Here is a 15,592-nt window from a genome sequence, read left to right on the forward strand (position 1 = left end):
CATGTCCGCATTGTTTTTGTTATTTTTATTAATTTTGGAGCAGGATACCCGATATCATATCCAAGCGACGCCTTTGTGGGGAAAAATTATTTCTGGTCGTTAACAATATACAAACTGTTTAAAAACGCTGATGCAATTTTCTGGTTTTTGATTTCTTTCTTCTCTTAACCACTCAGAAAGAGACTATAATTTTTTGGCATGATAGGCTTGTACCATTATCATTGTTACACAGGCTACGACAAACTCTCTCGTTCTTTCTAAGCATATTTGAGAATCATAAACGGACAGCAGCCCTTTACGTCAAGTATTTGAATTTTATCAAACTGGCACGAGTGCGATAGGTGTGCTCCTTTGCCTTTTATTTGCAAAGACTGTGACGATTATTTGTCGAACACGTTGATAAACGAAACACATCACGCGAAGGTATCTGAAGTGATTCAGACGGTGGCCGAAAAAAACACATATCTTAGCCATCGATGTTGAAGGTAAACACTGACACGCAAGATGGGTATTTATGAGAGGAAAGTCTCTATGCACTTACGAACTGGGTTCTTTCTTCAGCCACTCAGATTTTCTCTCACAGATTACTAATAACGCGTGAACTTACTTAAAGAAGTTAAAAGCCGTGTCGATTCAAACAAGACAAGACGCATTTTATCATCAATAAGAGAAAATGAGTACATTTACCTTGACAAAATGTGGATTTTTTTGGGGGGGTGGTCATGAGATCCAGAGGAGGTGTTGCAAGCCACCTTTATCATCTTAAGCAAGGTTTTACCCTTGAGTCATAGATTGTACCACTACTTGTTAAATTGCAAAACCTTTCTCATCTTTAAGTCTTCATTTCCATTTAGCTGACACGCACCTTCCACAACTCATAATCAACCCTAGGCTATCGACCTTCTTATCAAGACTGATGGATAAACCAACGTATAGACAGACAGACAGACAGACAGACAGACAGACAGACAGAATGGTATTGCATTCTTTGATGTGAGATCGACCAATCCATTAAAAATTGTCAGTCACTTTAATTTGTATGCAATTCAGTCATTTATTAATTTTTTTGTGGAATACAGCTCAAATTCATACTTGCCTGCGAAATTGTGTCCGCCATGAGCCCATAGCTTTTGATTTGAAAGACTATCATCAAAAAATTTGACATACTATGATACCATTTTTGTCATTCTTGTATTCGTAATTTAAAATTTCCTAGAGTATTGTCGAACATTTGGAAGAAATGCTTATATTTTCATATTTGTTATATGTCAGTGACGTTACTGTGAAGTACGAAATTTTATATTCGTCATATTTTGATTTCTCAGTGCTTTTACTCAGATCCTGTTTGCTTTTCACTCATTGGGCCGTTTTACTTAGACACTTTGCATAGCGTTAATATTAAAAGCTGTTCAAAGGGAGAGGGTCGTTGTGTCTGCGGCTTCGCGTATGGGACCCATACAGTGGGTCTATTGCTACGCACAACCCCAACTGAGCATATCCCAAATTTTAAAACGGCGCCTATACGAAAACCATTGGCCGCGGTCGAAGCAGCTTCATATAACAGACGGGACGCAAGCAAAGTTTATTTGGTAAAGTCTTGCAGTGATTACAAAACTGGTTAACTATAAGCAAGCATCAAATGCAAGACATTCATCGCGAATTACTTAGAAGAGGCAATGTTTGTTGTCACGAAAAGTTGCGCAGCCGCACACGTAACGACCCTGCCTTTCACAGTACCAAGAAAATAAATATAAACATCAAACAGTTTTGGAAAAGCGATCACAGTAAGTTCTTAATATTTTGTTATAAAATTAATGTGATTTTGAATCCAATAATACGGTGTTAGCAGGCTCAAATATTTTTTTATTTTGCCACATCCTTGTCAGGGCAAAAAGCTAAAATCTTGAATATTTCCGTAAAATTCATTAAAAGGGTTAGATATTTGATTTTTATTTTAGAACATTTTAGAACAACAATAATGAACAATACAGTACACACAAGAAATCTATTTTAAATCACTGAAATATTATTATTGTAATAAATTGCTTTTCATTCAATATACCCTTTCTATTCATCATTATTTTTGTATGGAAAAATTGTTTTTATCGGACTGTATGAAAAAGAGCACTATTGTAGCACAAAATTTCTTATTTTCACCGAGATCAAAAAAATTCCAAACTAGACCAGGTTTCCGGATGTATGGTTGAAAGGAAAATGATCTGATCGTTGACATTTTGAAAAATAATGCGCGCAAACAAATTTCTATTTTCTTATCCTTCTCCATCATCCTGTAACCATTCGACGATATTGATATACCAAAAGCTCTAATTTTCATAGACTGCGGAATACTTTCTCGTGGCTTGACTATTTTAGAAGACTAGAGGGAACGCAGCTACAAACGCAAAGAGTCAACATTATTGGAACTAACTTGGATGAATGAGCAAATGAACGGTCATGTATACTTTTCAATAATCCGACTTATGAAACAGCTTCCAGGTAAATTTTGGATTTACCATTTCTGATACACTCTCGTTTGGTAACTTTGAGTTATAATTTTATCGCTCCCTATAATCTGCTGTGAAAATTGTGAAAGCAGTTATTTCATTGTGTCAAATTTTAAATGAATTTATTTTTAATTCCCTCTCATGGCAAAATAAATGGCCAATACGGCTCACTGACCGAATAAGTGGACGGGCACTATCTGTTCACGGTTTACATAAAAATTGGTGGAATTTGAGGTTAGCTTTATGTGACAGTAATTTGTGATATAATTTTGGGGGTATGGGGTAAGTTTTGGTCCTATTTCATAAAAACTATATAAGATCTGCATATTTCAATATGTCATCTTAAAAAGAATAAACAATTACCTTTCTAATGATACCCCTCAAGCTCAGTTATGTTAAACATAAGCTCAGCAGACGACTCACAAGAAGACAGGTTTAACTAGCGAACTTGCTAAATGCATGGACGAAACGAAACGAAAGGAACGATACACGCCCTGTGATTGGCTAGACGCTGCAACGTCCGTTCTTTTCGTAATCAATCCTTTGTTCTGATTGGATGAACGAAAACGACGAAAGACTTTTCGTTCCTTTCGTTCACATTCTTTTTCTTGATTGGGTTAACGAAAGTGACGAAATATTTGCATAACCCATTTTACTGATTGTCTGGGAAGAACGGGCTATTGTCGTTCCTCAAAATGTTGGCGCCTCGCTCTTATTATATATTCACCATGTAATAACTCCCGTCTTTGAAATACAAGGGATAACAGTGAACGCAGATTGAGCAGTTTACTCACCGTGACCTCCATTCAACTCGTGTCATGAAAGTCCAGTGGACCCTCGCTAAATCGCGCCTCAATAAGTCGCGGTTTCGGCTAATTCGCGGTTTACGTTATGGCTCCCATTGTTTTCTTTGCATAATTTACGAACTTCAACGTGTTGCGGTGTGTAAGCATGAAAGTGGTCTCACAAATCCGCACGTCAATCCCGGGCGTCAATCATACAAATTGTCACTATCTACACCATAATATGGTGTCGCGGCCCCCCTTTCAAGCATTGTGTAATTCGTGTAGCGCGTCAAACGAAGTGTCAACGTGTTTCGGTTAGTCTCAGTGGTCTCATGAACCCGTGGTCAGTTTTATTCCTTGTATTTCAAAGACGGCGGAATTACATCATGGTGAATATATAATGAGAGCGAGGCGCCAGCATTTTGATTAACAACAGCTCGCCCTTCCATGCAGACAAAATGAATATGCAAATATTTCGTCACTTTCGTTCAGCCAATCAAGAAAAGAATGTGAACGAAAGGAGCGAAAACTCTTTCGTCGTTTTCGTTCATCCAATCAGAACAAAGGATTGCATACGAGAAGAACGAACGTTGCAGCGTCTAGCCAATCACAGGGCGTGTATCGTTCCTTTCGTTTCGTTTCGTCCGTGCATTTAGCAAGTTCGCTACTAAAACGCATGCGAGTCGGCAATACTTTGATTTTGCGGCTTCCTTCAATATGACCGTTACAGCTATAGCATCCTTATATTTTTCTGTTAAAATTCAATTTCGTATCCTAGGGATCGCAAGACATCTGAAAAATACATATTTGTTATCCTTTGGGGTGCACGTAGATCCCCTCTAGCCCAAGGCCTAAGTCTGTATATATGACTCGAGGTTCCCAAGTAATCTTTAAGATGTTACAGCTAAAGTAGCATACCTCCGAGATACTCGAAAGATCAAAAGAGCAGATCGTTTCCCAATAAGCCAATCAAGATATTTAATTTTATTCGTACCGCTATAGTTTCACGCAGACCTTTTTAAATCTGAAAGAAACTTATTATTATTGAAAAGTGTACATGACCTTTTGTCTGTCGTGTATTTGAGATAATGAGTGCTCTTTTTTCGACTGTGTGGGAACATGTGATAATTGGAGTAATACAGGAAAAACGATGAGAAACCCATCTTTACTTGGCAGGTAACCATTAAGGCTGAGGACTATCCGTGGGTACACCATTTCTGCTGATTCTGTTGACTTGCTTGTAGAAGTACTTGAGCATACTTCTGTGATGTTGTCATTTTCTGGAAAGTTCCATGAAAGACTCATCATGAGAAAATACACTGAAAGTTTACTTCCCAAGAGGTTAATTTTATCACGCTTATTATGTTTTACAGAAACACGATTTGAACTAATTTGGGATAATTGGATTTTCATATCTTGCAAATTTCTCAAAAGCGTTAGGTGCCAAATAGCTGAATGTTGCAATATTGCAAATTACTCATAAAACAAGTGTGTAATATGAATTGCGTATCTTCATTGCTTGACTAGTAACTCTCTTGGGTCTTCATGAATTTCATTGAAAGTCATTCTGTGGAGAATAGTTTCAGATATTATTGCCGAAAGAAAGTGGCAATGCTTCCGTGTTAAGGTAGAACGCGCCTCGGGGACAGATATTCGGACTCTCAAACTTTTTCAATAAATTATTCCTTTTTGATCTACCACTTGAGGGTATTCATTTTAAAGCTCTTGGTATAAGAAAACTTTTCATCGGCTTAGTTTTTCGAAAATCGAAAATTTTATTTTTCTTCATAGAGTTAACACAGGGATGGCGGCCATTTTGAATTTCAAATATCGTTAAATCTTAGGTAATTTCTTTCTCCAGTACCAACATTTGCACAGTGACCCCTGATTTTCATTCTTGATTTTGAAAGAGTATGGTTGAAAGATTCATTGAGGAAAGTTTGAGCGAAAGTTTAATCTTTCACTTTCGAGGGGCATGCTACGTTATACAATTTATTGAAAACGCTTGCAAGATGTTCAGCACAAATATATTCGTAAGCTTTTTTACACGTGTTGTCTGGCCCCATTGCTTTCCGTGTATTAATTTCCCCAAATCGACCTAACCTTTTCGTCAGAAAACTCAAAAACTCTTCGTCAACCTTTTGCTCAAGATTGATCTGATATATCCGATATAACCAAAAGTTAGCGTCTGGCCTAAAGCTACAAGCTGCATCATGAGCTATTAATCCCACCCTGAAAAAAGTTTGTCCGTGTTTCTGGCTGCTGTGTCCAATTTCGAACGCCTTCATATATATTTAGTAACAAACTTGTAACCGCGAACATCCCTATAGGCTGTTGAAGGACATTGTTATCGATAATTTATCTGTTGAACGAAGCGGCAGATAAAGCGGAAATGAAATTCCAGGCCTAGAGTGAACTTACAATGGCTTCATCGAGGTGACAGATACATCGTCTAGTCCTTGTGAAAGAGAAAGAACCAGTCTCAGATATGAACTAAAAATCCTCACGTGTTTCAATATATATTGCAGTTGTCTGTGAATCCAAACTTTTGCCACTTCATGAAAAGTTTTATGGTCAACATCATGAACAATATTCACCACAGATTAATTCCAAAAGTCATTAAGTATATGAATATGTAATTAGCTGAACATTGAATTTCCTTTGACTGCCGTCATTGCATTACCAATTTGCCTTTTGCCAAGTCCTTGAAGCTATATATATTCCAAACTTTGAAAGCTCATTAGTATAAAAATTATAAATTAGCTGACATGAAAATAAAAAATATCTTTCACTTATACAACATAATTGTCTCATCAATATACACAGCAAGTTTCATAAACCTTTCTTTATTTCCTTCCAGTCTTATATTCCTAATTAGGAAAATTAGTTAATTATGTAAATTAGTAACTTGCTGATGTAAACATGCTATCATATTTCTTCAATATACATAGCACGTTTCAGCGACTTTGATGAAGTCAATCAAGATATATCCGTAATTAGAAAAGTTCGTTAAATATGCAAATTAGTTGTAAGACGTTTTACAAATCAAAATTGACTTATGGTAGTATTATATCAATACGTTTTATCATTTTTGGCCGGGTCAATCCAGGTATACATACCTAATTAGGAAAGTTTGTTAAATACGCACATTAGTAATTCGCTAAAATGAAAATGCTAAATGACTTATATGTCATATCACACTATCTTCAATGTACATAACACGTTTTGTCAAATTTGATTAAGCAAATCCATATAAATATATATATATATATATATATATATATATATATATATATATATATATATATATATATATATATATATATATATATATAAATGTATCTACGTATCTATGTATGTATCTATTTATAATTGAAAACTTCGTTGAATACGCTGATTGGTAGGTGTTCTAAAAAATCTAAAATGAGAGCAAGTTTCAACAATTTTGATCAAAGCAATCCGGATAATTATCCCTAATTAGAAAAGTTCCTTAATACGCAAATGAATAATTAGCCGAAGGAAAATGCCAAATGACTTTCAATAATCTTTTAACTTAGTATCTTTAATGTTCATTGCAACGTTTGTCAACTGTGGTCATGTCAATCCACACATATATCCCTAATAAGGAAATTTCGTTAAATATGCAAATCGAGGTATATATCCCTAATTTTGAAATGTCATTAAAAATGCAAATTTGGAAATTACTTGAGCTAAAATACTCAATGACTTTCAGTAATGTTGTACCAAAGTATCTTTCATGTACATAGCAAGTTTCGTCAACGTTGATCAGGTCAATCAAGATATAACTTTAATTAGGAAATTTTATCAAATATGCAAATAAGAATTGGCTGAAGTAGAAAAGTTCATCAAATATGAAAATTAGGAATTGGCAGATGTTAAAATGCTTAATGACTTTTGGTAATATTAAATCATAGTATCTTCTATCTACAACTTTGGTCAATTCAATATATATATACATATATATATATATATATATATATATATATATATATATATATATATATATATATATATATATCCCTAATTATATTAGGAAAATTCATGAAATATAAAAATTATCAATTAACTTTTATATCACACCTTCATCTTTCATGTCTTCATGCAGGGTAAATCCTTTTGTGATCAACATTTGTAGCAAATCTCGTCAAATTCAGTGCAGCCGTTCTCATTGTATGCCCGTGTTTTCTAAAAACTAGTCATATTTTGCCATTTTCAAACAAATTCTATGTACCAGATTTGATTCTGATCTGATAAGCCGTGTTTTAGAAGTCGGGCGCACAGACAGACAGACAGACAGACAGACAGACAGACAGACGTCACTGTGATATTAGCTCACGTGAGTGAGTACGTGAGCTTAAAACACCTTCGCCGCTGACAGTATAGAAGCGTCTTGTAATAATTTCATCTCCTTCGCTATATAATTCGTATTTGGGGTAACTACTATAGACGTGTGCCACTTAGGTGATTTCGGATCCGAAGAATAACGAGAAGAACGTTTGCTTCAGATCATGGCATAAATTGTGTACGAAATAATATTTAAAAATCTTGTGCATTAGCAAAAAAAGGTTGCTAATGGCAAAAATTGAGCATAATGCGGCTAAATCTTATTACATAGTTACATATGTTGACTCAGATTCATAGGTTAAGTCGTGTGATGGCGTTTCTTGGTTCGGTTAAACGCCATATAAACTCTGTCAGTCTTTCTGGCGGCCAGCAAAACGAAAATTAAAGAAATGAACATTGGATGTAGAGGCGAATTTTCAGCGTTTCTACAGAGGTAGACAGGTGGCAACCTCACATTATAACAGACTTTTGTCCACAGTGTAGCATCATACACTGAAGCTGTAGCTTTCAAACCGGCCATTCATGGTCTTCGAAGTATTTCAGTTTCCTATATTCTCTTAAGTATAAGCTTAATGCGGAGCTGTAAGTGTAAGGGAAACACGTCCTTGCAGCTTAATCTTCACGATGTAATCGAGTACCTTAAACCTTCAATATTCAATCGAGAACCACCTGGTCATTGTGAGAGAGGAAGGTTACAAGGAGAAATTTATCACCTTATATTTCTAATATTTGTAGTATGGGGATGTACGTGTTGAGTGCTTTTTGTTCAAAAAAGGCAGTGCGTCCTTGCAGTTGAGTCTTCTAAATGAATTCGAGTACTATCACTAATATTATTAACAGTCACAATTTGTACACGCTTTCAATTACTCGTACACCGTCGCACACACTTTTGCTTCTCCCTTTGTCCAGTGTCACTGGCTTTGACACTTAAAGCATACATGCAAGTGGCCTCATCGAGACTGACAAGAAGCCAAGTTAATGGACAAAAGAAATAGTGTACCGATAAAACCAAACGCGACAGCTCAAATAGAGGAAAATCGATAAAAAGTGACAATATCTACCGTGTTCATATTTTCGTCACAGCCTGACGGACACTGCAGTTTGATCAATATGGGTGACGTCATCATAGGAGATACGTTTATGGACTGTTTCATGGCAATGGAGACGGCTTCTGGCATGATAAAATGAGTGGATCTTTCATGAAGCGTTTCTTATCTTATGACGCGTTCGATTGGGATGGATCATCCTGTCTTGCTGATCAGCTACCTGTCCGTTCTCAGTGTTGCAACAGTCGCTGGCAACCTGCTCATTATTATTACCATTTCTACTCACCGCAGACTTTTTGCCAACAATCACTACCGTCTTATTCTCAATCTGAGTCTCACGGATTTTCTTCAGGGATTTGCAGCTTTTCCGGTGGAGACTTGGATTTCCACTGTCCAGTTTCCCAGTCCGTGGTTGTGTAGAATACGATGGGCTTTATCGGCGTTTTTCGCACTGGCCACGGTCATGAACACTTTCGCGGTGAGCGTTCACAGGTATGTCCATGTGATGTATCCATACCGGTACGTTAAGTTCTGTGGAAGCAAAATAACTTGCTCTATCATTGCGGCTTGCTGGGTATCGTCGTTGCCGGTGATTTTTATCACCGCGTGTACGTTCAAATCAGAGAGCCCGAACGCGACAGAAACGCATAAATGTCCCGAAGTCAAGTCCGGCGGGCTTTCCTTTTTCGGACAAAGTTTCCTGTTTCTCGTGCCGTGTCTCGTCATAATGTATACCAGCGCACGACTGGCAGCCCTGGTTCGACAGCAGTCCCGGCGTATCCGGGCGTTACAAAGAGGTCCAATAGCTAAAAACGGCCCTGCCACGCAGTCATCTTCATTTTCGTCGGTGCCTATACTTACAAAGAAGGAGGTCAAAGCTGTCGCCATGACTTTCCTGGTGGTTCTCGCCTACCTGTGTCTGTGGTGTCCAGTGCAAACCATTACTGTCCTGAAATACGTCTGTACAAAGTGTAACATTACGAGAGAAATGGTCCGATGGAGCTGGAGAGCATCTTACTTGAACGCCGCCATCAACCCCTTGCTGTATTCCTATGATAGTACCCTGTTCGCTGCTTCTAAGAAGGTTATTGTGAAAGCTCGTGGATGTTTACAAGAGAAGAAAATTACGCCTTCCACAGTCTCTGCACAGAGAGACTGTGTACTGTCGTAGCTTTTCGCAAATAATATCTTCGTTTGCTTCAACCGCATGTTCGGCATTTGGTGCATGTACTGAACTGTTTCAACAACCTCGAGATGATGTTCGCTCAAAGGCCCGGTATGACAAGACAAAGACACTAAAATCTTGTTTCACTCAAAATAGCAAGATACGTCTTTACGGAGAAAACGTTGCTACCGTTTATGAATGTAAGCTCTGTAATGAGCTTGTGAATTTATGCACACATTTATGCACACTTTCTCGGCAACCAAACAGCAAGTTTAAGGTGGTAAGCGTCTCTAAATTGAAGCAAAAACAAAAACACAACAAAACCTACAGATTTAACTCAGGGAAAATTCCATTCATTTTTGGTAAAAATTAAGAATGAAAATAGGGGTCACCGTGCAAAATTTGGTATCATGAATACTAATTATCCGAAATTTCTCAACACAGAAACTTCAAAATGGCTGCCAATCTCTATTGGGGAAATGGTAAATCGATTTCCACGAAAGTAAGCCGGTAAATTATTCCACGATGATTTAAAATGAGCTCCTACAATGCGGTACACCAAAAACGTACGGTAGAAGTTTAAGTGTCCGAATGTCTGTCTGTGCGGCGCATTCTACCTTAAGCACGCAATTGGCTGTAACGGCAGTTACACAGCCGAATCATAACTTCTGGCAAGACATTTGATGATCATCTTCACTGAAAGTTTACCTTTACCGGCTATGCTATTTTACATAGAATTTGAATAAGTTCTGTTACAGATGATTTTGAAAGTTTATGCTGGTAATCACCGCATCTGTATATGATTGAAGGAATTTTTTATCTTTTTTAACTTTATTCTTATCTAATTTATTGAAACACGCCTTTCAGGCATATTTTGAGCCCCATTCGACAGACGGAATACGATTCCAGCTCTCGCTCTATACCAAGACACACCAAGACAATGGAGATGCTGTAACTTGGTCGATGACTCTTGTAAGCTTCTTCTACTATGTAGTAGCAAACAAACACTTAATGTATAGCGCAATCAGCACTTTGAAGATTCCTAGCACCTCTGAGCAAGGCCAAAATAGTAACCCCCAAGGCAAAGGAGAAGCCATTTCCTCCGAAATCTATCAACGAAATTGTAAGTTCTTCATCTCGAACACAACTGACAAAATGACTCTCTCTGGATTTAAGACACCTTGACGGTACGCCCTATTTAGAAATACAGTATTCGATAAACCGGAGCAGCGTGGTCTTAAATGTCAGAACTTAAATAGATATCCCCATTATTTTCAAGGATACTCTAAGTCATTCTCAAGAATAAGTAAGAGTATTGGAGATTCTTGTAAGCGCCGATATGAATATTTGATTTTACATCGAAACAGAGGCAACAACAATGTCGAGTGGCCATTTTTGAATTTCTGACGCAGCCAAACAGCTTTGAAACTTAGTTTAGCTTTTATTCAACCATTAATTAAACCCCACGTCATAATTCGCCCTCCATGCTGAAACTTGAAACCGATAGATGTCATATACGCAAGAAAATCATAATTGTTCTGAATAAATTTTAATTGGTATGTACCTTGTACAGTGTTTAATGATTTATCAAAAGAATTTATGATAGCCACATTACCTGAAGCACGTGATATATTTCTAGGTGCTTGTTGCCCTGCGGGTGTAATAGTGTTCATTTTGTAAAATGCAATTTAACTTCAGAAATTATGTTGAAATAATGTTTAATTCTTCAACGAAACCTTTTTGTGCACTAGTGTGATATCCGATACTATTGTTAACGATCATAGTTTAGACATTTTAGACTAGAATTCTTTTGTCAACAATATGATTGCGTATTATGCGCCATGCGGTTTGTCGGCAAACACAATGATTTACACTTCAACGTATTTTGGGGCAATAATAAGTAATGTATCATTTTTTAGAATAAAAATGATGAGAATAGTTTCAAAACTTGCAGCTATTTTATTTGTTCAAGGAGTTTACTCGGCAGAGAGTGTGACTGTCCATAAAGTACCGTCGATGCAATATGGCATCAAACAGGTTTCAGGGTAAAGTGCATAGTTTACCAGGTCCAAGAAGCAAATAGAAAACGACAATAACAATAATGTAATCTTGAACCACTGCCTAGTGGTGGCACCAGTTGTCCGGAATGGGTAAGCCTATCCTGCTAGCATACTGCACTGCCACGGTTACGAATGACCCAAGTGACAAATTTAATTGTTTCGGCAAAACCACCAAACTTTTGTTGAAAGAGTAGGTTGCTTGCTTTTGTTACTTGTTGTATGTTGTCTCAGAAAAATGACGAGGTGAAAATTCACGATAACGTACGAAGCCTCACTTTGCCAGGTTATTCCTGATGAATATTGTGACAAACTTTGAAAAAGTACAATAAAATGTTCGGTATATTAAATCATAATAGAACACACCTTGGCAAAATGCTTACCAATGTTACTATGTAAGCAGGGTAAAACAAACCTTCGGTAATACGGTGAACAATATGCTACCTCTTTAACTGAGCAGTTCGATCCACAATCACCACCGGGCTCAAAGTCTTTCCTATTAAGATACCGTACGGCGCAGAAGAGGAAATTAGTCAAGGGACGCATCTGCACTGTCAGCGTCGAGGTTTTTTCCCCATTTTCAACAGGGATGGATACGAGATATCTATTTCCTTGATGAAGCCATCATAGGTCCACTCTGAACCGGAAATTCCACTTTCTGCCACTTTTTAATTTATCTCCAATTTATCGATAACAATGTCTTTCGGTATCCTTTAGGGTTGCTTTTGTTGGAAGCGCGCGAAATCGAACCCTGCTGCTAGAAATTTCGAACAAATTTTGTCAGTGTTGTACGCATTGCTTCTGTTGTACAGCTTGTAGGTTGGGCCGATAATGTGACTTTCCTAAGGTTCATCGTAACATTGGCGGCCGCTCATTCCGTTACATTTTCTTCGTTCGTGCATGCGTTATTTCCGAAAAAGTAATGAAAATTTGTGGACAAATAATATTTTTTTCATTTAATTTAGAGTGAGACGACGTCATTAGAGAACAGCCTTATTCAAAGTGTTCTGCACTCTGTAAGGCAAACAAGTTACTATATTCTTGACCATTTTCTGTTTTCTAATTTACCAGAGAAAGGAAGCAAAGAAATCAGTGTCATTGTCTTAATATTTGTTAAGTTTGATGTTCCTGGTCACTAAAAGGAGACACTTTATGTGCCGAAAGTATTACAACGTCTTCTCGGATACGCCAGCCTCACAAAAAACGTTCTACTGGTTCAAACAGAGGGTCAGTATTGTCACTACAGGAACGTCTTATTGGGGGATACAGCCACCCTCCCCTAAATATCCACTTTCAAGTCGGCTGTTCTGACTCTTTACTCTATTTCTCCTCTAAACGTTTTAAGGTGTGGAGGGTTTTGTCCAATGTTGTCCCATACTTCTCTAATAAGGGTGTCTTTTGTGAAGACCAGAAGAAAGGGTTTCTTGACTTTTTGCGGTAGCAGCTCGTATGGAAAGCCGTCACTGTCTTAGGGAGCTGTTTCCAACTCAACAACGTGCATTGGCATTATGATTATATCATTAACATTATGATGATGTTCATTTACTCTATGGTGATCCCGATTTACAAAATAGTAATGTCCATTTACATCTTGATGATGTCCATTTACATTATAATGATGTCCATTTACATTATGATGATGTCCATTTACATTATGATGATGTCCATTTACATTATGATGATACCCATTTACATTATGATGATGTCCATTTACATTATGATGATGTCCATTTACATTATGATGATACTCTTTTACATTATGATGATGTCCATTTACATTATGATGATGCCCATTTACATTATTGTGATGGGCATTTACATAATGATGATGTCCATTTACATGATGATGATGTCCATTTACATTATGATGATGTCCATTTACATAATAATGATGCCCATTTATATCAAGATGGTGTCCATTTACAACATGATGGTGTCCATTTACATTATGATGATGCCCATTTGCATTATAATGATGATGATGTCTATTTACATCATGATGATGCGCATTTACATTATCATGATACCATTTACATTATGATGATGTCCGTTAACATTGTGATGCTGTCCATTTTCATCTTGATGATACCAGATGACATTATGATTATGGGCATTTACATGGTGTTGATGTCCATTGACATTATGATTATGGGCATTTACATGGTGTTGATGTCCATTTATATCATGATGATCCATATTTGTGTCATGATGATACCTATTTACATTATCATAGTGCTATAACTTTATGATGATGTCCGTACAATTTGTGGTGATGCTCTATCACATCGTTATGTGGGCCATTTACTTCGTTTATACATAATATGATGGTCAAATTTCCCAGAACCCCATACGAAATCTTAGACATGCGCATTCGTTTAAACTAGCAGAAGCTTTTGTCGGAGATCACGAGAAATACTCCACAGTATCCAGTAAGAATGGATAGTATCTTGAGAGAGTTATCTCTGCAAACACTCACGCCAAGATTCCAACAACAGAGGCAGCTCCTGTTTCACTGTGACAGAGAAAAACCGCAATCAGAGAAGGAGATATGGCGGTCTGACGACTACATGGAGTGATGGACTCATTTAGCGACAATGACATTGACTCCACTCTAGGCGTAATAAGATACATACTCTAAAGACAACAAAGCCGAAAGGAAAGAGAAGAGAGAGAGAGAGAGAGAGAAAGCCCCCAACATTAGTAGTAGGCGCTAGCCCTCCGGCGCCCTGGAAATAGTGTCATTGTCACTATTGATTGCTTTCTTAGGTAACTTTACAAGCACGGACACTCCATTTTATGAAAAGATCGTGTGTGTTCTAAGTCGAGGGCTAGCAAACACGAGAATACCCTCCGGGGTATCCATCGACTACCTCATATGTAACGTAGTAAAAAAAACCAGCAAATACATGGATCATTTCAACCATTATCTTTGTGTAAAAATATATTCATATTTTAACCATGGCTCTTACACGGAAACCATTGGGACAAAATAAACTTCATCAAAGTTTAGTGCCTGAAACCAATTAACCCATCAGATAATGGTCCACTTTGACGTTGACGTAATGTTATGTAAATATACTCAAACCAGTAATCACGTCCTCCCTTGCTACAAATATAACAAGCTCAAACAGTTTGAGACGAGCACAGATAGCGATGTCTCCGTATGTACGGCCTGCTCCCTTATACTGAGCACATAAGGGAGGACTCTATCAACACAGGAGAGTGAACTGAAAATCACTGCAGCTGAGCTAACTTCTGGGATCAACCCTCGAGTCGCTTTCTAAAGACACTCCTCATGGTCTATAAAACGAGCATCTAAAACAAATCATTCTTACAAAATCATAGCTCGCTATGTAACTTTGACCAACATGTGAAGGAGTAAGCATTCCGTTGATATCCAGAACGACAACCGAAAAGTCCGGTGAGTTAATTCAAACACACTTTGCCCGTATCGCTCAAACAGTTAACAGGTTTCACGATAGTGGTTTTAACAACGGGGAATCTGATTTTTTTGGTCTCCATTTTATGCCACAACTTATCGTATAAAACCAAGATGCAATCTGTCATCGAATTGGTACTGCAATCAACCAAACTAAAAAGATTGCTGATCGATACAAAAAACAGCATCTGCAAAGAAAATCAAAAACTGAGAAAGCTGCCATATTAAAGT

The sequence above is a fragment of the Ptychodera flava genome, chromosome 2 (assembly GCF_041260155.1).
Source record: "Ptychodera flava strain L36383 chromosome 2, AS_Pfla_20210202, whole genome shotgun sequence".
NCBI lineage: Eukaryota > Metazoa > Hemichordata > Enteropneusta > Ptychoderidae > Ptychodera > Ptychodera flava.